General features: G+C 37.2%; 1 pseudogene; it reads right to left on the reverse strand.

Annotated features, from left to right (window-relative positions):
• Positions 1 to 5009: 5009 nt before the first annotated feature.
• The window catches only part of LOC118857793, a 309362-nt pseudogene continuing 288407 nt past the window's right edge, over positions 5010 to 25964 (reverse strand).

The following is a 25964-nucleotide window of genomic DNA, read 5'->3' on the forward strand; positions in this document are numbered from 1 at the left end:
TTGTTAAAAGCATAGGCAAGGTGTATAAGTTTTTTTTCCCTGTAGTTTTCTAAAGCATCTATCCTGCAAATAGCTGTTTTGAACATCAGTGAAAAAAAATCACTTAATCATTAAAAATGATAATTAAAAATTAGGTCGCATAACTATATACATAATGCACTCAACAAATTTCATGTAATAAAAATGTATGAAAATTTGAATGGGGCAATGATTCAGCATGATTATAAAAGAGCTTTTTACCTTTTCCGCAATGTTCTTTAGTTTGAATGGTATTTTACTGTCTGTTATTAGCCTGACATAACCATGTTTTTCTTTTTGGTAAAGGGTCAGGGGTAACATATCCTTATTCTCTTAGAATTGTGCATGCTCTCATCTGTCTTATAAATTCTAGGTTCTGTATTCTAGATGCTTGTTTATGACAAAAGGAAACAGTGTTCTCATATAAGTGAGCTAACTATTTTTCAAAAATTCTAATTGAACATTTTCTAAAGTAGTAAATAGGAACATTAAGGTTCCTAGGATAGTTTTAAACTGTTCTCCTTGGACATTTGTATATTTTGGATGAGTATGTATGAGGTACTAGTGAGGTATCTTTGTGTACACTTTATGGTATATTATGGGCAGTTTGGGAGACTGAACATTGACATAAAAATGGATACATCACAATTAGTTGAAAGGAGGCAATTATGATTATTGAAAAGAGCTTCCACAGAAAATGAGTAGAAAGAAGATAAAACAACATCTACTCATTGATAGGACATGACTTAAGTAAAATATAGACTGGTGAGGAAAAACTAATCCACTAAAATTTGAGTGGTTTTTTTTGAATGTACATAAAACCACAATATTTTCCCCTTCTGACTTTGTTTTACATCAACAAATGCTGAATGTGACTTTCTGTTTTGTTCACACTGAGTATATCATTGTCTAACCTTAGGTATAAAGAAGCCAAAGCACATTTTGTACATACTCAAGAATGCAATGAGATGCACAATTTCACAAAATCAAACTTAATGCTATTATTTTCATATAATAGATTCAAAGCAAATTTTCCTGTTCTTGGTTTTTCTTCTAAATTACAGTACCCATTTTTGAGTTGTCAGAAGCTAATTTTAAAACAGTATAGAGACTTTGCCCACTTTTTAGAATTATCTATAGTTCCTATTTGTAAACACAAATCTAACAATTAGGGCCAGGAAAACAATAGATAGCATAAATTCAATGATGTAAAAAGCAAAGAACAACAACCACAAAGCAACTGAAAATGAGTGTTATAAAATGAAAAAGAACAAGCTACTCAAAAGCTTGACCCCCAAAGAAGAGAGGAAATATAAGATTTCCCCCTTCTATTGGCATAGGTGTGAATTATAGCATATAATGTTAGATTTTTGGTATATTGGCCTGTTTTGAGGAATTTTTTTTCTCTTCTTTCTCTCTTTAAAAAAATAATGCATTATGAGGGATAGATCTTAGAAGATAGGAGAAGGGTACAGGAAGAAACATAAGTGAAGTAAAAATAGAAGATATTAATACATTTTAAAAATAAATGTGCATACCCTTTGGCATAGAGATTCCACTGATAGACATTTAAAGTAAGGAGGTCCTCCCTCTCCTTCAAATGATTCCAGGCATGAAAAAGTACTTTTTCTGGGGTAGCAAATAACTGGAAAAAGATAGATGTATATGGATTGGGGAATGGCTAAACAGATACGTTAATGTGATGGAATATTACTGTATTGTAAAAAAAAACAAGGAATATGATGAATACAGAGAAACTTAAATTTACATAAACTGAAGCAAAGTAAGTAGAGCCAGAAAAACAGTATATACACTTACTGAAACAATATAAATTAAAAAAAAACAACTTGCGCAAAACAATGAAAATGGAAAGTTGTAAAACTATAAAGAATAAGTTTAGTCCCAAAGAAGAGATATATAAGGACACCCTCTGCAGAGGTGAGGGGACCTTGGGTAAGGAACATTGTAAATGATGTCAGATATTTTTGATGTTTTGATAGGTTTTGCTTCTTTTGTTCTGTTTTCTTTCCTTTTCTTTTAAAAAAAATAAAACTCATTGTTATAAAGGATGGTTTTCTAGGAGGGGGAGGGGGAGACATATAAGGAAAATCTTGGAAATGTAAAAACAAAACAATCTCTCTAAAATCTATCTTAAATATAGTAGAGAGACTGTGTACTTTTACATCATTTACAATTCTCTCATATAAATGCACATCCATTCCATCCTTTCCACAAGACATGATGTAGCACCGTCTAGAGTTTTATACATATAGTTTGACTAATTTTGTGCTTTCACATGTATATGGCTACATTAGAAATAAATATTTCTAAATCTCAGCTTTAGACCAAATTTGTCAGGTAGCTTTTGGCAAGTCACTTGACCTGCAGATCTCATTTTAGTTTTTTTAAGTGTGTTCCCCCCTCTAAAACAGGGCTAATATCTGCTTTACCTATATTACAGAAATGTTAGAATAAAATGAAATAATGGTTATAAAAGATCCTTTGAAAATTAGTTAAAAATACTACCTAAGTGTAAGCCAATATCAACAGAAAGTAGTGGGACATAGTAAAAACAAAACAACCCACTGGATTGGAAATTCGATTTCTAGTCCCAATTCTATCACTAATGATCCATGTGAACTTAGGTCAGTTATTTATCCTCTCAAGGATCTTTTGCTATGTAATGAGGATATTTGGCTAGATTTTCTTAAAAGTCCTTGAGAGCTCTAGTGTTTCATTTTCTAGATAGGGAAACTGATTTCTCCAAGTCAGATAGCTCACCCAAAGTTACACATCATTGAGAGTTTTCTCCTCAGGGATAACTTTGCATTGCTAGCCCAAGAGAAGATCTTTGCAAAATCATCATTCTCTTTTTTGATAGGCCAGAGCAAAACTCCAAGTATTTGATTTGGAATGAAGAGCCACAAGCTTTTTCTTTCCTCAGAAGGCCAAAAAACAACTATAGATTCGCTCACTTATTTTCAGAATTTTCTCTGGGGTCACACATCTGAATTAAAATTTTAACTTTTAAGTAACTCAAGGCCAGCAAAATATTGATTACTAAGTATTCCCACTTGTCAGAGAAAGCCATGTTACATCATGTTATGCATCTCAAAAGAAGTTGCTATAGTTATTCACCACTAAAAAAACTGTGACCTTAAGATGAAAATTTTCCATTCAAGTGATAATCTCTGGAATTTGTTGAAAGTAGAAACAAAATCCTAAAAATTTTGTTGAATTTGGAGAAAGTGAATTTTCCCTGCCTGCCAGATGCCTTATCAGCTGGATTGATAGATAGAAAAGATAGATCTTGATATTATATACATATGTGTGTGTATGAATTTAAAAAGCTTCAAGTTACTCATTCAACATCAGCCACAAGATAGATGTTTGCTGCTGATAAGAGCTCACAGAGAAGCACTCTTCCATGGCCACATGTACTGTCCTACTCACTGTCATCTAGTAAGATATTCCATTGATTCATGGGGACTTGACCAAAGAACCTTGGGATTTCAGAAGAAAACCAAACCAAACCAAACCTGAAGCACCTACTTTTCTCCTTTGGTAAAGTAACAAAGAAAATGTCTAATAATCATAGTGAATTATATTGTCTTTGAATTGCATAGTTTATATCTTTTTGGAAAGTTCACTTTGACACATCATATACTTAAATTCTATGCCATAATGCATATAAATTCATAAATTGGAAGTTATAAAATGTTTCAATTTTTTAATCTTGTCAGATTCTGTTAAGAATGTCACTCATGATTTGGAGGCTATTGGGAGTTGCCTAGAATGTAGCCTGGATAAAGGGGCAGTGTGATTGGGTGAAGCACAGGGCTAGGAACTGGAATCACTTACTTCTACACAGTATCACTAATATGTTTGTGTCCCAGATATAAAATGGGGGAGGGCGGTTTGAGGCCCAACTGATCCTTAAGTTCTCTTCTACTTTTAAGAAATGATTTACTGAATATCCTAAGAAACGCAGACACCCCTTTTCTACAATGTGGTAGTTCTTCTAGTTGTTCCTTGTGTGTTAGTCAGATTGTTAAAATATCTCAAAAAGGAGAGCACAGAAACCTCAATGCCATAATTAATATTTTCATCAGATATCAAATATTTTTAGGTCACAACCATAAGGCTCCCATGTGAAACTTATCACTGAGCTCAGAAGTTTGAGAACTAAATCCTTATAGGATGTTCCTTGCTCCCCTCAGGGTCCTTTATTGAACCTTTAGGGAGGAGATAGATTGGAGACAAGAGGAACCCTATATGAAAACAAAGTCTCTTTGAGTCTTTTCCCCAGTCTCCCCTGGGAGGGGCAAAACAGAAAGGGCCACCTGAAGCTCCCTTTTCATATCCTATTTTGTTTTGAGGGCACAGGAGTTAGAAAAGACAAGTCCAGTGTATTAAATGTGCACCCCTCTATCCTCTCTCCTACTTTCCCAAGTCCTAGTCAGTCCCCACCTCAAATTCCAGGAATCAGGGGTGAGGTGGTGTGGCAGATGAATTCCTATGTTCTTCTAGTCTGATTAGCCCACTCAGTATTTCCCTTGGACTGCAAATCCCTGAGGGAAGTAGGAGAAGGAGAACTGTATATCTGTGTGATTTCTTGGCTCCAGTCCAACAGGGTGTACATGATGGCCTGAGCCAAATTCAGATCTCTCCTGGGGGGGTGAGAAGTAGGTATGTCCTGGTGTCACATGTATACTGCCTTCCAGGCAATGAGGGAGCCTTCCAGCTGGGACTCCATGTCATCCTCTGCCCCTCACTGGGACAGTATGAGAACCCTCTTTACTGTTCCTCCCCCTCCTAATCCTTCTTGGTTGGATCAGTGGCTTCAGGGGCCTGGAGGACTGTCCCCCCCATTGCCAAACACCTGGCCTTGGGGTTACAGGACCCCGCATCTCCTCTTCCTCCTCCACAGCAGAACAAAGACCATGCCTCATCTAGCCTCCCCCAGCCAAGAGAAGCAGCAGTACGGCCCTTCACATTACTGGACTTACATTTCCCATCAAGGCCTGGGGGGCATCTCTGACTCAGATGGTCTGCTCAGCATGACTGGTACCCACAGCATTGGCATCAGTACAGACAAAGATTGTGTTGGCTGATTCATCTACAGTGTGACTTACGAGCCCGGGGTTCTGCACCACAGCTGTTGAGGGGAACAGGCCTATAGTCATAGTGTGCTTGTAGGCCATGGGTTCAGAGTTGCTTTGGGCATCACAATTCAAGGCAGCCTCAACTTGATGAACAAGCAGTGTCACTGTAGCCAGAGATGGAGACCTCAGTGGAGTATCCCATGGAAAATGTGAATGATGGTAGGCCAGACTCTGAGAACATCTCATGTTCTACCTCATAGGTAACCTCTCCCCCCTCTGCTTGAGGGATGGGCACAAGGATGAAGCAGCTGGTAATGGTGAAGGTGCCAGGCACAGACCCTGCTGCCTTATCTCTGTGTCTTCATCAGGCAGAAGAGAGAACCAGGAGATATGGGCAGGTGGACGGTCCCCTGTGGCGATACGATGGACCATGGGCATTGAGCCCAGGCCCAAGGTCACCTACTGGGGCTCCACATGGTTCTGGGGCTCAGCTAGCACTGAACCACATGGCTCCTTTGCTGCTCCCTCAGGGTAAGGTAGTGAACTCACAGGTGTAGTTGGTCTCATCCTCAGCCCTCAGACCCTTCAACAGCAGGGTGGCATCCAGTAGTTATGCCTCAATTTTGCTGGAGTTTCCAATGACAAATAACATATCCTGGTCAAAGGGCCCTGAATTTGGGAAGCTAGCACCATGTGTGAACAGAAGACGGTCATACCCTGGCTACCTCTGTGCTTGTCCCAGTGGAGCCACATTATCTGGGGCACTTGGATTTTAGCTCCTTTAGGAGGTGGCAGGGAGCTTCATATCACGTCCCGGAAGGCCCTGAACCTCAGCTGGCCCCTGAACTTGGTCAATCTGGGTTCTGGTTCCCAGAAACAACAGTAGTAGCAGTGAAAGGGTGGTGGGGCTGGGCCATGGGCAGCTAGAGGCACTCGGTCTGGGCCAGGGAAGGCTGCATGTCTTTGTCCACAAGTCTGTGGGTCCAGCTCCCTGGGCTACCCTCTCTCAACTCCAGGGCCCACTCACTCTGCTCCAGAACTTCTGCTCTAACTGGAGTAGTTCTGGCTGCAGACACCTAGATGTTTTACTGGTAGTATTTTAATGAACATTTCATCAGCTTAAACCAAGTCCTGCAATGTGCAATTGTATTTTAATGTGCAATGTCAGACTACAATAACCAATTTTCAGCATCAGTGTTCCTTTTTTAGTAAGCAAAAAATTGTATCCATAACATTCATGATCCACAGTGGTCTAATTTTGCATAACTGACCAACTAATTGAAAGCCCCTCTTATTTGCAAGGTACAATGGGCCAACTACTATTTAGGGACAAGATTAATTGCAGAAGAAGCATAAGGTAATGTTTGAAATTTAATCATTTGCAAATCAAACTTTTCCTCATAAACCAAAGGCTCTAACTTTCTTCATTGGAGACAAGTTGCAAAGTCATTAAAAAGCTATTTTGTTCTAAGGTATCAGAAAGTAAAGTATCTGAACAAATGTTTTATTAGATAGAAAAAATACATGCCTAGATGTGATCTTTCAAAAACATTAAAAAACAATCTATATTTTCATTAGTCGGCAAAAAACTGTCATGAGAAAAATTCCTGTGGGAAAGTTTCAAGCCTCTTAAAATTGAGGCTTATAATGGAAAAACCTTCTCTGTCATAATTAATATAGCATCACTAATAGAAGACCTGGGCTATGCTCCCTCCTTCATATCTCATTTCTGACTGTTGTAGACCCATTAATATTATGTATGTTACATATCTAGCAGAATACATTTTGTATTATTCTTCAGTCGATGCTGCAGAATCTCAGGGTATTTGGCACCTATGGCTTAGTGACAAGAAAAATATATCATATAATATGGTTTAGTGACAAGAAGAGTATGTCCCATAATATAGCTGAATAGATATGAGTGCTAAAATTTTATGTGCTTTCATTATTCAGTCACAAAACCATATTTATTTTTACATATAGATGGACATGTCGCAAAATTCTGTAATACAGTTCCAAATTCCATTTTTATTCTGTAGGTCATTCAATTTTCTTGTTTCTTTATAAACTCTGCTTATAATAAAGAATATTGGAAAAACTTTAGAAACTTCTACTACGGTCGGCTTACTGATTAAGTGAAGAATAGTTAACACATGTTATCTGTCATAGATTCAAGTTACGTGAATGAGTAGAAACTATTCAAGACTGTGTTCTGAGTTTGCAAGTTAAAAATTAGAAATAACATGATGTCCCATTATATAAACAATTAATTTTTACAGTTCAACTATTTATGATGTGAAGAAAACTGCATGAAGTCAGAAACTTCCTCACGTTTCCTCATATGAGTAAGCACTTGTGTGAGTGAAAGTTTATTCCCAGTACGTGACTTTTGCTTTGCTAATAGTTTCTAGGCCTATAGTTTTTGCAAGGCACAGACCAATGATTTCACTGCCATGGGGAGATACAGGTGAGGATCTTTCTCAACCAATGCAGACAGCTTAGGTCACTCACCCAGCATCACAGACAGCATGCTTAAGGCAATAATTTATGAAAGAGAAAGAAAACGATCCAATTCTCAATTTCTGATAAACACCCATGATCAGTCTTCTAGTGCTTAAGTTATAGTCATTTTTTCAAGGCTAGATTGAGGGTTTACAAACACACACACACACACACACACACACATACACACACACACACACACACACACACACACACAAATAGTCTTGAGAAACTTTGTAACTATTATTGAGTGATGGTTTTGTACTCACTGAAGTAATACTTTTATAATAATGAAGCTAATTCTATGCCCCTCAGTGCACACTAGTAACGTACGGAGTAAACCAAAGGTATGAGGATGACAATATGTGGGAACTGTTATACCAATGCAGATCACAGCCTGTCTATTCTTTACTAGGTAAGTCCTAAGATGTGTGGGGTGGGATTTGAAGCTCTGTCTTCGAAGTTCAGGACTCTAGCTACTATGCCAGGCTGCCTCCATAGTAGTTAACGCTGGATTCCCATAGATCACAATATCTGTGAAAAGAGCTTTAAGAAATACCAAGTCTGTGAACTATCTACTGCAAATATTCCAAATTCTCACTGGCTTCATCACTGTCTATTATTCAATAACCCTTTCTCATTTCTTAGAACCATTCCCACCTGATTCTAATGTTCTCTGTCTTATTACACTAGGAGAATCCAAACATCTGCCTACAATAAATGCATGCGTATTTTCAGTAAGATGATAATAACAAACCATCAAATTCACTGAATTGACTTCTTTCAGGTCTTGACTTCAAAATAATCCTGATTTATCTTTACCATCTTTTGTTAATGCTTTATTCTATTATACCCTCCCATAGTTATTTATAAACGTATCCTTTCCTTCTCTTCTTAAATAATGCTGAATGCTCCTATGCAATGTTAGACGAAAAGCATTTCTCAGGCCGATTTGTCCATGGAACATGTGATTGAAACATATTGACAAAACTAATAAATTCTTGTCTGGCAAAGTCTGGAAGTACTGAATATCCCCAAGTAGAAATGGGAATTGGGAAAATTTTGAAGGAAATCAGAAGAAATTAAACCTATTTTCCTTTTAGAAAAATGGTCACACCTACTTACTTTTGTTATACGTAAAATTTTATATTTGATATTTTTTTAAAAAATGTTTACATTGTGTAGAATACTTAGGTTTCGTGGAATACTCTTTGGGAAGTGTTATTCTGTAACTCTTTCTCCATTCCCCAAACTGACTGCAGTGGAAAAAAAAAAAACCACTGGCTCTGGATTCAAGGGACCTGTATTCAAATCCCATCTCTGATGCTTCCTACCTGTATGATCTTGAGCAAGTCGTTTACATTCACCATGCCTCCTTTTACAAATCTGTAAAACGAGGGGTTGGATAAGACTGCCTTTGAAGTCCCTTCTAGTTCTGCTTCTATTATCTTATGAACCATTAAAGTTAACTGCAATACATGGTGAATTGAAACTTGTCTAAAACTATAAGCTGCAAAGATGAGTGAACCTACCCATACCTCAGTCCCAATATCTATACTGGTCTGAGAGAGATGTAGAAAACAAACTACTATAGATTATATAAAACACTGGTGTCAGTCAGGGGGATTTATTAAATTAAAACTTTACTAACAGACCCTTAGAATACAGACTTATTGTATGTGTACAACTCCTTTTGACAAGAGGTAGCGTGAAATAGTGATTATTTAGAATGTTAGCCTCAAAGTAAGAAAGGCATGGGCTCAACACATGTGGGCTATGTGACCACGGAAAAGTCACTTAATCTGTCAGTGACCCAAAAAACTCTCTAAGATGATAAGTTAGAGATGAGGTGCCAATCTACACCATTGAAGGGTGTCTCCATACCAGGAGTTCCCTCACAATGATTAAAAAAAAATCCACTGGTCCAGACTTTTCTTCCACTCAAAAAAAGCATACCAAAAGGAAAATATAACATGTCTTATGCATTTTATAAATCCAACTAAAAGCACTTAGGGACCTCTTGGCATAAAAGTGTTTATATTAATTTAAAAATAGCTTCTTTATTTTGCAAAAGTAAGATTCTGATGGCTTCTTTCCATGATCAAGAGTGAAACTTTGTGTGAATGTTTTCTTAAATATTCCCACAAAGACACAGAATATAAATAGGAAAAGTATTCAGAATTACCACAGAGATACTAAATTCTCTCAGGGATTTATAATCAATTCTGTCACGAATGGACGACTTTGGGCTGAATTCCAGATCACCTTTTAATTCTGACGAATAACAAGTCTGCTTCCAAAGTTTCAGTGCCTAGCTAAGGAAAGCTGTATCCATACTTTCCTCAGCCCATCAGCTTCAAATCTGACTTTCAAATACATGTTGAGACAGCTTTACAAAAAGAAATGCTCTTTCTTTGGCTTTTGAACCTTTCGCCTGAAGGGCTGAGGAGAAAGGTAGATTCTGGGTTTAACTGTTTTCGACAGCACACATGGGAAAACATGATAACACAGACTGGGAATACGAGTCTGAGCATTTCAACCATGTGTCTCTCAGTCAAGTAAAGGGACATGTCAGACTTGAGTACGTGACACATTGCAGTCTAAAGTACACCATGTGACACGCAGTTTCCTTGCAGTTAGAACCAGGCCACCTAGAACAAAATACTGCAATCCTGCTGCATAATCTTGCAATACACACTTGCTGTATTACTGAACTATAGATAATTTATGACTGCAACACTCAGGGATAAGGGCAGGGAAGGGAATAGTCACTAGGTTGGTTTTTGCCAATTTCCTACCCTGTTGTTGTTTGAGTTGTTTGAACCTGTCACTACACAAAGGTCCCTTTTTCCCTGATATAATTGTAATTACTGTTATTATGTAGATGGTATATGTTTCTTTATAGACAAATTACTATGATGCCTGTCCTAGGAGCCATAAGAATATCTATTGTGAAGTCTGGATTCAGTATAAGGATTCAACATGTTTGGCAGAGGTACGAGGCTGATTATGATGATAATATCCAGATCTACAAAGGGCACTGGATTCGGTGACAAAGGAACTGGGTTGAAATCACATCTGTTCCACTGACTATCTCTGCGACCTTGGTGCATGCCACTTTACCTTTTGGGGACAGTTTCGTCTGTATAATAGGGAGATTGGATTCAATGACCTCTAAGGTCACTTCCAGCTCTAATATTCAATAATGTAACATGTCAGATCTGATCTCATGGTCAGGAAGACCCAGGTTCAAGTCCCACATCTGACATTGGCTGGCTATGTGACCCTGGGCAAGGAAACCACTTAACCTTTCAGTGCTCACTAGCAACTTTCTAAGCTTATATGTCACAAAGTGGTTATAGATCCACAGTGTTTGAGGGAGTAACTTTATCAATGAAATCAGAAGAAGGTCTAGTCTCTGCTCCCACACTCCTCACTAAAATCAAAAAAAGATCCTCTATAACAGATATTGGGCCAGGCGTAATGAGTGAGGAGGGAATTGTGGTGGTGGTAAAAAACCAATATTCATTTTTTAATATACTCTAGAGAGATATGTTCAGTCTCCAAATAGGAATATAGCTTCTAAAGATCAGGATTCAGTAACTTTAATGAACTCTGAGCAAAGGTTAAAGGAATGAGCATTATATTGCCTCGAGAAGTGTCTAAGAATCATCTTTCTAAATTTTTTAAAAATTGTTGTGTGTCCTTGGGTAAGTCACATAATTTCTGTGGACCTCTGTTTCTTTATATGCAACCTAAGAAGATGGACTAGATGATGTCTATGTTTTATCACTTAGAAGCAGTTTAATCTCTATCAAATCAGGTCAACTTTCTAGAAATAAATTTCTTCATCAATACAATAAAGGGGTCAGACTAGATCATCTCTACAGCCCCTTCAAGCTCTAGCAATTTATGGGTCCCTTCTACTTCACGGTCTTCATTTGCAAAAATGGAAACAATACTTCTTGTTTTTCCTATCTCTTGTGAAGCTCACGTGAGAAAATAAATTGTTATGTACATGGTGTTTTAATGTTTCAAAGCATTTTACAAATGTTTCCACATTTGAGACTCACAAAAACTCAGACAAGTACTATTATTATTCTCATTTTACAGATGAGGAAACTGAGGCAGAGACCTATTAAGTGACTTGTCCAGAGTCACACAACTAGTAGCTGTCTTAGTCCAGATTTGAACTCAGATCTTTCTGAATTCAAGTCTAGGGTTCTAAACCACTACACTGCCTAGCTGCCCTATACTAATAGGCAATGTGTGGTAACATAGGTAATATTGAGATATTGAGAATAATGAGATAAAGGGTGCAAAAGCACATTGTAAAAAGCAAAGTGGTATACACATATGAGGTATCATCATTCTATTTCATAGCTCAGTATCCTCTACATTTTTACTTCCAGCAAAAAGCATGTAAGTGCCTATTATGTAGCAGATACTGTGCTAAAGACTGGGGATTAAAAATAAAGACAAAAGATAGTCCTTGTTCTTGAAAAATTTATAGTCTTAGAAAGTTTTAAATAAAGTCTTGTGGGCCTTTTTTTTAAGCCTGGTGAATGGTATAAAGGTGAGTGGTCTAACATAAACCACTGTATTAAACTATGCTTTTACTTATTTCACAAACCTTTTGTTTTGAAGTTGTGTCAAACTGGAGAGGGGGAAGATAGAGAGAGATAGAGGGAGGTAAAAAGGGAGGAAAAGAAGGGGGAAGAGGGAAGGAGAGAAAAAGAAGCAGAGTAAGAGAGAGAGGGGGGAGAGGGGGGAAGAGGGGAGGGGGGGAGAGGGGAGAGAGAGGAAGGGGGAAAGAGAGGGGAGAGAGGGAGGGGGAGGGGGACACAGGAAAGGGGAAGGGAAGAGAGGGAGGGGGAAGGGGAGAGGAGGGGAGAGAGGTAGGGGGAGAACATTTATGAAGACTTTTTCTGGGTTTGGAAGTTAACATCCTCTTAAAAATTCAGATATGGGATGCTTACTGAGAAATACCACCTAGGAATTTATGGAACAGCATCTCTCCTTCTAGACCAATATTTTGCATGCTTCTGAACCACTAGCTATCTTAGTGACTGATTTACCAAATCAGAAAGGAATCAGAAAGTCTAGTCTGTTACAGAATGCTGTAGCAGAAAGATCACTGGATTATGGAATAAGGAGACTAGGCTCTGATACTCAAGAGCTGTGTAAGCCATTTAACTTTTATGAATGTCAGTTTACTTATAAGTAAAATGTGGGTGTACATATTAATATTATTTACTACACGCGATTGTTGTGGGAGACAGGGGAAAATGCAAGGGAAACAATGTTTAAACCATAAATATATATATATATATATATATATATATATATATATATATATATATATAGAGAGAGAGAGAGAGAGAGAGAGAGAGAGAGAGATAGATATATGTGAGCTTTAAAATTTTTATAAGCTATTACAAAACCAAAGATATAGCGGATGACTTTTTGCTTTTACACAGTTTTGTATTACCTATAACACTGTTCCCCTCCATCAGAATGGATAATTAGAATTAAATGAAATATAGAAAAATCCTTGGGGCTGCTTGAAAAAAATACTTTCTTCTCCATGTGAAGGCAAACTGGTTTGACTATAGAAGAAATGGAATGGATTCATAATAGCAAAATTAGAGAAAGGCTTCCACTATATCTTTCATGACTAAGCAACACTTTGTATAATATGCTGCACTTGGCAGGTACTCAATGCATGTTGAGTGTCCGTAGAAGATTTGAGATGTTCACAACTAGATAGCAAACATAACCATTTATTGAAAAAATTTTAGATTCATGATCTAAGTAAAACAATCTAGTCAACCTGATTTCTCTAACCCATAAAAGAACAAAAAATCATGAACTGACAGACAAGTATAAAGGCAACTAGTAAAAGAAACTATAAAGAGTTGGCTGTTACAGAAGTTTGAAAGGTGGAGAAGTGTTGTGGAAAGAATATAAGATAGAGAATTAGAGCACCTGGGTTTGAGTCCTGACTCAACTGATGACTACTTCTGGGATATTGAGCAATAAACGTCACTTCTCTGTTTCCTCATTTGAAAAAAAAATGGAGTTAAACTAAATGATCTCTAACTTTCTTTCCAGTTTGAATCTAAATCTATCATCCCTTGAATGTATTTATTATTATTGCTTAGAAGGAGTGTAATGCTCTGAAATTCCATGGAACATTTAGGTCAGAATGTCTATGCTTCTTTGAAAAAATTTCTGTCTCCAGCAGCCAATATGTAAAAGAGGTTGTGACAGACACACTGGAAGTACTCATCACTGTTGAAGATATGAGTACACTATGCTGATATATTCAAAAAAGCCTCTAGCAGCTTTAGTTTATGTACTTTTGTCTTCCTTATTATTAAGGCATTTGTTTTTCAATCTAGAAGGCTGCTCTTTGGAGTCAGGCTAACTTTTCCTTCCAGATCATGTCCTTTCTTCCCTGTAGGCTCTTTTTCTGATGCTATTAAGAGATAAAGGTGAAATGTAGACTTAAGAGATTAATGCCATCATTTCCCACATTCCTGGAACTAATCTGGTTAGAAGAAGCTCAATTCCCAAAGCTTTCTTTGAGTAGGGAGGAGACTAGAGAACCTTAGCAGCCCCCAAACCCTTACTATTCTGTTAGTGAAAGTTGTCCTTATAAAAGCCTGAGTTTATTTTTTTAATGACTCAGATTCTTAAGTTTCTGCTGGATAAGATGTTTCATATTCACCATGCATTAAACTTACTCCTCTGTACAGCAAATGCTTCAGATTGCTTTAACTCCTACTCAAATAATTCATTAGATTGATAGGTCGCTAAAACATCATTTCATCATTTTACATTGAAAAAAAAATGCTAACTTGTGTCTCAGGTCTGACGTGCAGGAGAATATCCTTTTCTTCTCTACGCCCCCTTTAGCAACTTTTGAACTAAAATAAGGTCTCCTACCTCCCACCCTCTAGGCTATGCTGCAAAGAAATGCTATCTCAATTCTAGAAATCAGTCATAAGCTTGGTAACATGCTCTCAAAATGGTAACATCTGTTGGGTGAAAAGCTGACTTGCTGATAAGGGTTACATACTAAGGCCCTTCATAGAAGGTTAACCAGTTCTCTTTTTCTAATACATTAATTTTTTGCAACAAATGAGTAGTTTCATCACCTGCAATGAAGTTGGACACAGGAACAACTACCCAATTAAATACTTTGGCTTTTCTGCCTCCGAAATAAAGGGAATGGAATAACTATCAAGCAATGTATCCCTAGCAATCTTCACTGGCTGGGGGTGGGGAATGAATTAAGGCAGTGTATTTCAGTTTCTGAAAGAAAAGACTACTTTTTCTCTCCTTCTCTACTTCTTTCAACATGAAGCTTGCGGGAAAAACACACAGGTACCAATATTTAACTTCGGATTTGACTTTGAATGTAGACTATTTGCTTTTGTTTTTAAGCTGGATCATCTTTTGGAAAGTATAGTCATTCTCACAGAATGGACACTTGAAATGATAGGTACTGAATTACTGGAGAGGGGGAAAGGAATCGTTGTATTTGTCATACCCAGACAGAAGTGTTTTTTGTATGTCCAGTCTAGTCTTTATGAAATGGCTGTGATGACAATTCATGTCTTTCACTGACTTAGTGTAACTAATTAGCAGGCAAACCAGAAAAAAGTAGGATGTAAAGCACATTTCACAGTCAAATTATTAATAATAATAAAAAGTTTTGATGTTTTTTCTAATGTTTTATTGTTCCATGAAGGGATATTGCAACCTTGTTGCAATTGATTTTCCAAGCCAATTTTCCTGGTTATGTACTGTTAGTAAGGCTAGAAATCAATGATATTCTAAAAATGAATTAATAGATGATCCAAATAACAGTGACAACTTTTTTACCTCAAAGAGTTAAACTAAGTCCTCTAAGCTGAATAACAAAGTGGGCCATTGATTCTATCCCTTTGTCTCCTAACAGACTCCTCTCTATTAAGTGATCTCTAAACCCTTTTGATATTACCCTGAAAAATGATAGGAGCTGTATAATATGCTCAGTCCTATATACAATTCTTATCTGTCAAAGTGAATTGTATTTATAAGCTGAGACTGCTATATGTGATTGAAGGTTTCAAGAAGAAAGGGTTTTAAAAACATCATGAAATGAATAATTTTTTTTGTTCTAGAATTATCAGAATCTTAGACACACAAGATTAAACAAAAGATTATAGTTCTAAATGGCCATGGAGGCTGTCTCATTCAATACTTTATTTTACATGTTTAAAGTAGCAGCATTAGCATTAAGAAATCCTAAGTCTAATTCACCTATTGTCAGCACCTTTCGCAGTAATGGTGTAACTATCACAGGCTAAGAATGATAGAACTGGATGGGCCATAGACACAAATCGAGCTAACTCATGCCTTTTGTGTATGAATCGACTCTGAGTTTGTATTAAATGACTTGCTTTGTTGATGTTGTCATTCAAACATTTCTAGTCTTGTCTGACTTTTCATGATCCCATCTGGTGTTTTCTTAGCAAAGATACTGGAATGATTTGCCATTTCCTTCTTGGGGCATTTTACAGATGAGGAAACTGAGGCAGAGGGTTAAGTGACTTGCCCAGGGTCACACAGCTAGTGAGTGTCTAAGGCCAGGTTTGAACTCAGGTCTTCTTGATTTCAGGCCACTCGTTCTACCCACTGTGCCACCTAGCTGCCCCCAGAATATTTTGTTGTTGTTCAGTCATTTCAGCTATGTCTGACTCTTGAGGGCGCCATTTGGGGTTTGCTTAGCAAAAATAGTAGAATGGTTTGCCATTTCCTTCAACAGCTCATTTTACAGATCAGGAAACTGAGGCCAATGGGGTTAAGTAATTTGCTCAGGGTCATACAGCTAGTAAGTGTCTGAGGGCAGATTTGAATTCAGGAAGATGAGTCTACCCAACTCCAGGCTTTACACAATACCACAACTAGTATTAGTTGGCAGAGCCAAGATGAGAAAACATCTCTGTTACTTTCTAGCCTAGTTGTGTGTGTGTTTTTTTTTTAAAGAATTATATGACAGATAGGTGGAACCAAGATGGTAGAGTAAAGGCAGGGTCTGGCCTGGCTCTCCCCCAAACCCACACAAATACCTTTAAATAATGACTCTAAACAAATTCTAGAGTGACAGAAACCACAAAAAGACAGAGCGAAACCATTTTTCCAGCCCAAGACAACTTAGAAGGTCAGCAGGAAAGGTCTGTTTCACCAGGGTGAGGGAAGAGTACAGTCTAACAGACTGGGACTCAGGAAACCAGGAACAGGTCTTGGGGTGACTGAATCAGTGGCAGCAGTGGTGATTTCCAGACTTCTTAGCCCACAGATGACAAAGACAACTCAGAAGGTTAGCAGGAAAGGTCTGCTGCACACGGGTGAGAGTGGAGCACAATCCAGCATAGGCCATGCCAGCACAGCTCTGTTCCTAGTGAACCAGGAGAAGACCTTGGGACCCACTGAATCAGCAATAGCTGTTTCCAGAGTTGTCAGCTCACAGACAGTAAGGGGATTGAACAGTAAGGGGGTCAAAAGGAAACTATAGGGGTCTCTTTGCTGGCACTGGGGGCAAGACTGTTGCTTTGCCCATACTCAGATTCAGGTCTCAGTACTGGGTGGCAGACCCAGGGAAAAGGAGGAGCAGCAGCACACCAAAGCTTATGGCCACAGTTGAGCGGGGACACCTCATCGTAGTTCTGAGGCAGAAAGAGTGCTTGTGATCACTCACAGACCAGAGTACACTCACTAAAGAAAACAATTGTTTAAAAATTAGAATGGAACAAATGGATCCTAATGACTTTATAAGAAACCAAGAAACAATAAAACAAAACAAAAACATGAAAATATAGAAGACAATGTGAAAGATCTCACTGGAATAACAACTGACATGGAAAATAGATCTAGAAGAGATAATTTAAAAAATATTGGATTAACTGAAAACCATGATGAAAAAAGAGCCTAGACATCATCTTTCAAGAAATTATCAAGGAAAATTGCCCTGATGTTCTAGAATCAGAGGATAAAATAGAAATGGAAAGAATCCACTAATCTCCTCCTGAAAGAGATCCCAAAATGAAAAGTCCCAGGAATATTATAGCCAAATCCCAGAATTCCCAGGTCAAGGAGAAAATCTTGCAAGCAGCCAGAAAGAAACAATCGAAGTATCATGGACCCATAGTCAAGATAACACAAGATTTAGCAGCTTTTACATTAAAGGATTGGAGGGCTTGGAATATATTCTGGAGGGCAAAGGAGCTAGGATTACATGTAAGAATCACTTACCCAGCAAAACTGACTATAATACTTCAGGGGAAGAAATGGACAATTCAATGAAATAGAGGACTTTCACACATTCTTGATGAAAAGACTAGAGCTGAATAGAAAATTTAACTTTCAAATACCAGACTCAAGAGAAGCATAAAAAGATAAACAGAAAAGGGAAATTACAAGGGATTTAATAAGGTTAAACTGTTTACATTTGTACATGGGAAGATAATACTTGTAACTCATAAGAACTTTCTCATTAGGGAAGTTAGAAGGAGTCTATACAGACAGAAGGCACAGGTGTGAGTTAAATATGAAAGGATGGTACTTATAAAGTAAAATTAAGAGGTGAGAGAGGAATGTACTGGGAGAAACGGAAAGGGAGAGGTAGAAAGGGGTAAATGATCTCTCATAAAAATGGTAAGAAAAAGGTTTAGCAGTGGAGGTGAAGAGAAGGGAGATTAAGGGAAGTGAGTGAACCTTAATCTCATCAGAATTGACTCAAAGAGGGAATAACATATACACTCAACTTACTTTATAGGAAGTTAGGAGGGGAAGGGGATAAGAGAAGTGGGGTCCGATAGAAGGGAGGGCAGATTGGGGAAGGGGTAGTGAGAAGGAAAACACTTTTGGGGAGGGATAAGGTGAAAGGAGAGAGAGAATAGAATAAACAGGGGGAAAATTGGATGGAGGGAAATGCAGTTAGCAATAATAATTGTGAAAAAAAAATTCGAAGCAAGCTTCTTTGATAAACACCTTATTTCTCAAGCATGTGATCAAATTTATAAAAATAAGAGCCATTCCCCAATTGATAAATGATCAAAAGATATGAACAAATTTCTTGCCTTCTCAATGGTGGTGGGGTGGGGAGGGAGGAAGGAAGAAAATTTGAAACTCAAAGTTTAAAAACAAATATTAAAATTGTTTCTACATGTAACTGGGGAAAAAATAAAATACTAAATAAACAAAGAAAAAGTAATTATATGATGAAAAAACCCAGTTCCTTAAATTATTTAGATGCTCAGTTTCATTAAGTATAACTAAGAAACTGATTGATTTTGGTGAACACATGCACGTATGCATGAAGAGGGAAAAACAATGTAAATATTTTTATGTCAAGTAAAAGTTCAATGTCCAATGAAGATGTATAGATTAAGAGCTGGAAGTGACATTAGAGCTCATCTAGTGCAAGTCCTTCATTTTTTAGATGAAGAAACCAAGAACCAGAAAAGTTATATGACTTGTTCAGAGTTATACAAGCAGTAAACATCAGAAGCAAGATGGGAATTAAGGACCAATGACTTCAAGTTCCAAACTCTCCATAATACACAATTCTTTTCTTCTTATTTCTATTAAGTAAATGTTATCTGTTTCTGATTCCTGGATAGATTAGAAGAAGAAAGCTATAAGAAGGGAAAGGGCTCAAAAAAGACTATTACAGTGATCTAGGTGAGAAGTCATTAAAAGGATCTAAATGCAAATGGAAGGAATGGCTCTAGAGCTAATGTAGGTTGTGGTGGCACAGGCATGTAATCACTGCTGCTCGAGTGGCCGAGGTTAACGAATGTTTGGGCTTGAAAGGTCTGAGTTGTAGGGGCATAAGTTGACCAGGTGTCTGAACTAACAGTAACAGTGAAGCAGGGTGAACCAGACCAGGTTGCAAATGGAGCAGGTTAAAACTCCCATTAAAACTGATAATGGTTTCAGGCCATTGAGTAGCTCCTGAATGGCCAGTTGTGAGTGAGTTAGAGAGCTTCTACCTCGAATAAACAAACCTAACATGGAAGAAATGATAAATTTTGGCTATGGGTGCAAATGAAAGAAATAACTAAAAGCTGTTTAGCCTCAGATATTGTCAGAATAGTGATACCTTTGGCATTAATGGAGAAATTGGGATGGGCTCCTTTTTTACTGGGAAAATGAGTTGTATTTTTTTACAAGCACAGTCTAAATCATCAGACATTCAAGAGAATATGTTTTATGAGTATTAAGTGTTATGAGATTAGAAAAAAAGGCAGGGCAAGAGGCATAGTTGTAGAGGTAAAACAGAGCAGAGAACACTATACTTCACACTATACCCCCTTTCAGACCAGACCTTAAGAGTACAGCTAGTTTATGAAAATGAACTATTCTGGTAAAAAAAAAAATTAGGAATAATAATACATCCTTCAAGTGTGATATATTCAACTACATTCTTTGCTGAGGATTTTGTTAGCAAAAGAATTCTTTTGAAGCAGTTTAATATTTCTTACTGCCAGAGAGATTCTCTCAATATGGGTTCAGTTCAATAAGCATATTCATTTATTCATTTACTCATCAAATTGACATCCATTGAATAACTTCCATATAAAAGCAAACTGTGAAGGACCAAAGGAATACAAAGATAAATAAGCTAAAATTTTGTCCCTCAAGGCGATTACCTTCTAGTAGGGGAAATAGTATATGTACAAATTACTATACTATATGCAATGTTGTAAATGCCATAACCTAAGAGACAAAGTACTATTAAACTTTTGCTATTGGCAGAACACTGCAAGAGATGAGATGTTTTCCAGAGAGGAGGGGAAGAAATAAAAAAAATATAAGACACAGCAATTAAGATCTAATTAAAGAAAGCACAGTTAAAATGACTTTACAATTATGGATCAACCTAGCCACAAATACAAAATGTTCAGAATAAACACACGGATACTGAAAAGAAAGAGTAGTAATGGGAATAATGAATGTTAACACAGAATACTGGGACAAGATTTTGGGTTTCTGTTGCTCAAAAATGATTTTATTCCACTTTCCTTATCTACATAATAAAGGTGAGAGAAGTTGGAGAGAATATCATAATATCATTCATCACATATTTAAGTCCCATTCAGAGTAGTAAATGAGAAGTAACATTTGTTTTCTTTCATCTTTAGGGTGAGGGGAAAAAGAATAAAAACAACTTTGAGCAAAAGATAGCAAACCTCTAAAGACTTTAAGACAGCAAAATTCTTAACCAGTCCATAAGATTTTATCAAACTGTGAGACAGTTCTTATTGACACTCAAAGTGTTCCAGTGAGTATAAAGAGGAGAGGGAGTTAAAATGTACTCCAAAAATGAAGCGCTCAGATATGAAAACAAATGAGTTTTTTTCATGGTACCAATAAAGCATTTCTTAAATTCTCCCTTTATGTGTCTATGTTGGCCCACCACTTATACTCCGAATTTTCTAAAAGACTCCTATCATGAATTTTCACAATACACATACATGTATGTATATACACACACATGAATACATATCTATGCATATGTGTAATTTATATGCTACATACATGTCACATATAGTGATATATGTATATATTTATAAGTATGTGTATATTTGTATGTACATAGATGAAGTGTATGTGTGTTTTACATATACACACATCCATGTACAAACACATGCACACACACTCCAATCTAATCTCACTTCTTTTGAGGTATAGCACTAATAAAAAAGAAAATGAAAGAAGTATGAGAGAAAGAGCTATATCTAAGCAAGATATTTGATAAAGCAAAATGCAGGCTAGATGATAGTATAGTTGTCAATTAAAAAGCTTATTGAACAACCATATGAAAAATTGTTTTTCAACAAATCTAAATAGACTCAAAGGAGGGTCTCTAATATGATGTCAAAAAGCTCTACCTGTCCTGTCCTATTCAATAGTTTTATGAATGACTTGGATAAAGATATAGGAAGAACAGCTTATCAACGTGATGGATGACAGGAAGCTCAAAGGGCTACCTGATATGTGGATGATAGAATCAGAATCCAAAGAAATTTTCTCAGGCTGGAATGATGGGATGAATCTAAGAAAATAAAATTCAATAGGGACACATTGAATGAAAAAAATCAATTGAACAAATAGAAAATAGCCAGACAACAGTTTGTGTGAAAAAGATTTGGCAATTTTAGTGCACAGCAAATTTTAGTATGAGTCAGCAATATCATAGAACAGTCAACAGTCAATATAAAATAGATAAAAATAATACAGTATGATAGTATGATAGTAATATAGCATGATAAAAACTGAGCTAACATTTGTGCAAGCTTTTGGGTTTCAAAACACTTCATAAATATTATCTCATGTGACTCTAACAATAACCCTGGAAGGTAGATGCAATTATTATTCTTGTTTTACAGATGAGGAAACTGAGACAGAAAGAGGTTCAATAATTTGCCCTGGGTCACACAGCTAGTAAGTATCTGAGGCAGGATTTGAATGCAGGTCTTTGCAATAGTAATTAAAGTGGGACTTTTTGCTGTTGGCCTTTAATGATTCTGGCCTTTGTTTGAATGGGGCAGATAAAGTGGGATGTTTTTGTGTTTCTCAGCACTGAGACAATTGGGAGTCATTGATTTGTATCTGATGTGATATTGGGGGTGGGGAACTTTTCCACACCCAGCCTGGGTGAGGTCAGGGTCCTTGGGAGGGGGGGCCTTAACAGGATATATAAGCCCAGAGGTTAGTGTTCTCTCTTGGAGCTCTTAGCCACAGCAAGAGTGGCAAGTGACTCTGGGCCAGCCACTGTAATGAGCTCTCCAGCTGAAGACTCAGATGTTGTAACTATGAATTGTATTTGGTCTGTAATTCAGGCTTTTCCTCCTGAACTAGGTGGAGGTTATTTGTATGCTGGATTAAAGTAAGATTGTTAACCCCTTAACGTTGCTTTTCTTAGTAAAGCAGATGGAAAAGACCTGGGCTTGCAGCATCCTGTGAGCTGGTTGTTGTTGGCTTTACACCCTCACAGCAGCTGCTAGCTGGATTGTTGAAACAATCTTCCTGAGTTTAGGTCTAGTGCTCTATCTACTATACGACCTCTTCATTTCCTCTGTACTCTACCCAGAGAGCCATGACCATGAAAATTAGTTGAAAGACTAGAGATATTTAGTCTAAAAAATGGAAGCCTTTTTTTTTGGTCAGAGAGTGGTGGGATATTCATTTTAGTCATCTTTAAATATTTAGAGAACTATTTGGAAGAGGGATTACATGTGCTCTGCTTGGCCCCAGAGGAAGGGACTAGGAGTAACAAGTCAAAGGCATACAGAGAAGATTTTAGATCAATGTAAGGAAAAAATATAGTTATCCAAAAGGAGAATAAACTGCCTCAGGAATTAGAAAGTCCATGATCACTGGAGGACTTGAGGGGAGGTTGAATACCCTTTTTCAATGGATGAATAAGAAATTCCTATTTGGAGACAGTTTGCACAAAATGACCTCTACAGTGACTCTCAACTCTGATTCCCTAATGTTTTGAGAAATCTGGGAGTTGTTTCTTCCTTATTATTTAAAGGATACTTGATATTTACAAAACTGTAAACTCTATGAGGTAAAGGACCAGGTCTTACTAATTCTCTTTATCTTCCCCAGAGATACTTTAGGTACTGTGCTTACTTAATAAATCCTTTTTCAATGAATGGATAAGTAGATAAATGAATTACAATTTTTACTATTTCAGTGACATACTAGTAATTAACATTGACATCTGAATATGAATAAAATATCCTGTACCATTTGGTTGTCACTTGTGGCTAAGATTATATGATAGTGGTTTATAAAGATTCTTAGTTCTGCGATGTTAATTTGGGGTAAGTCATACATATTTTCTTTCAGTCATTTACTACTACAATGTCCAACTACACATTAACCACTTTAAAACTAGAATCTATCAGCAAGCATTTATTAAACACTTATTACATGCCAGGCATTATGGTAGGCATTGGGGATACTAAACAAAAGTGAGACAGTCTCTGACCTGAAGGAGCTTACATTTTACTATTCACAGAATCACTTGGTATTAGAGCTGGTAAGGACACTTTAAGATCTAATTCAGGGGCAGCTAGGTGGCACAGTGAGTAGAGCACATGACCTGGAATCAGGAGGACCTGAGTTCAAATCCAGCCTCCGACACTTGACACACTCACTAGCTGTGTGATCTTGGGCAAGTCACTTAACCCCAATTGCTCTGCCTTCCCACCTGCAAAAAAAAAGACAATTCAATCCCTTCATAGTACGGTCAAGTAGACTAAGAACAAGAGAGGTGAAATGTCTTGCTTACAGTCACCAAGTCAGGTAGCAGAAGGCATAACACTGGAACTGGAGTTTTATGATTCCTATGCTAGTGTTCCTTCCAAATGCTGTCAAAATTTCCCATACAATTAAATTTCTCATACAATTAAAAAAATGGCAAGGGAAGCTGATTCTTATCTGATTGAAGCAATTCCAATACCTCTCAATTCTATAACAATAATCTCATAAAAATTGCTTCAGGGGAAAAAATGGTAACATTCTGCCTTTTTTCTCTAATGGAAAAGAACCTATCAGATAGTGCCTCCTTTAAGTCCTTTGTAGATGGGTTGTACCTCTAATCCCTTTAAAAATGCCCACAAAATCTGGAATACTCCAAACATACTAAACACTAAAGATGCTTCTGTGGCTGCTGCTACTCTGATGTTCCTTATACTTTCTAGGAGAGAAATAGATGTGATTTGGACTTGTTTTCACAACTTTCTTGGATAACATTTTAATGATTTTGCAAATAGCTTTTTATCACGTGTGCCACTCTAAGGCTAAGTATTCTGTCTTTTAGTTGTTATGATCAATATGTTCCTATGTTACGATTATTATCTGTCATGGTGCTAATTTTCAGATAATGTTTGTAGCTACAGATTTGCACTCACAGCTGTGAAGGCTAATTTATTGTGCGTGTATCATTGCTGAAGGTCATGTAACTCCAGAATCCTATTAAAACATTTGATTATATCCTGCATACTTCTGCCAGAGAGAGACTGTCTTCTGGCTCCTCAGGCTTTTGTGGAATTTGCCACTTTATCATCCAGAAAAAATTGAGAAAAGTAGGTGCTTATTTCTTGTTGCTGCCAATAAAGTATCTGATTTCTCACATGCCCTGTATGCTTGTACTTAGCTTTTCCAAATGTGGTAGGAGCAGTAAGGAAGCAAAGAAGATGTTTCCATAAAAATTCCATAAAATTATGATCATGAAGATGCTATAAAAATAAAGTTCTGTACCTAATCGTGCAGATTTCCACCACCTATGTAATATCTGGATGGATTTATGACATACGTAGTTACTTGAAAGCAAATGGGAGAGGGTTTTGCCTACCCACACAAATATGGTGAGTGGATAGGATAAAAAATAGAGTTGGAATTCTGGGGAGAAATTAGATATCGAAGATGATGCAGCTGGTGAAGACTTCATGATTTAAAAAAAAGTGAGATCTAATAAAAAGCCAAGTTTATCCATTATGGGACTGGGAGGATGTTGGTACCTGCTGCCATAATATATCTAGATTCCCCAATAGTTTGATTAGTATAATCTTCAAGTCATTCTTAATACTGGTTAGCAAAATGGGATCACCAAACCCAGGGATCTATGGCACAGCCAGTCTATCAGCACTGGAATGGCTCTTGCTGAATACATTCAGTGAATTGGATATACGTGGTGCATGGATGGCAGTGAATAACATGATAAACTACTGTTTGCTAAGGTGAAATGAGCAGAAACAGAAATATTCCTCTAGGACCCAGCGAATCTCAATCTCAAATGATAGAGCAGATTTCCCAGCTGCCAGAGAACAATGTTGGCAGTCCAATTAGCATGCAGTATGCAGAAACTGTGTGGTACTATTTGAGCAAAAGTTTGAGCCAAGTGAAAGATGGGGTTCTTGACATGGAGAAGTTCTAAACTGTAAAACAGGCCTTTATGTGTTCAGGTACTGCTGGTCATTTAGATGTCTAGACATGTACAAATATGTGAAAAGCATCAACATTAGCAATGTCCTTTTTAAGCACTAAGGACAATGGGATATACTGGCACTTGGGGATATTAACTCAGTGTGTAAACAATATTAGAGAAGAGTAGGAAGATGCTGTAGATCATTCTTGTGATGACTAAGACCTAAATGAGAAGCGCGGCAGCAAGAGGTGTTCTAGAAACTAGGTAATGATCTAAGCTTATAACTTTTAAAATATTTATTGACTGAATAACTGATTTAGCACCATGTATTTGAGCCT

This window comes from Trichosurus vulpecula, chromosome 7 (genome assembly GCF_011100635.1).
Source record: "Trichosurus vulpecula isolate mTriVul1 chromosome 7, mTriVul1.pri, whole genome shotgun sequence".
NCBI classification, from domain to species: Eukaryota; Metazoa; Chordata; class Mammalia; order Diprotodontia; family Phalangeridae; genus Trichosurus; species Trichosurus vulpecula.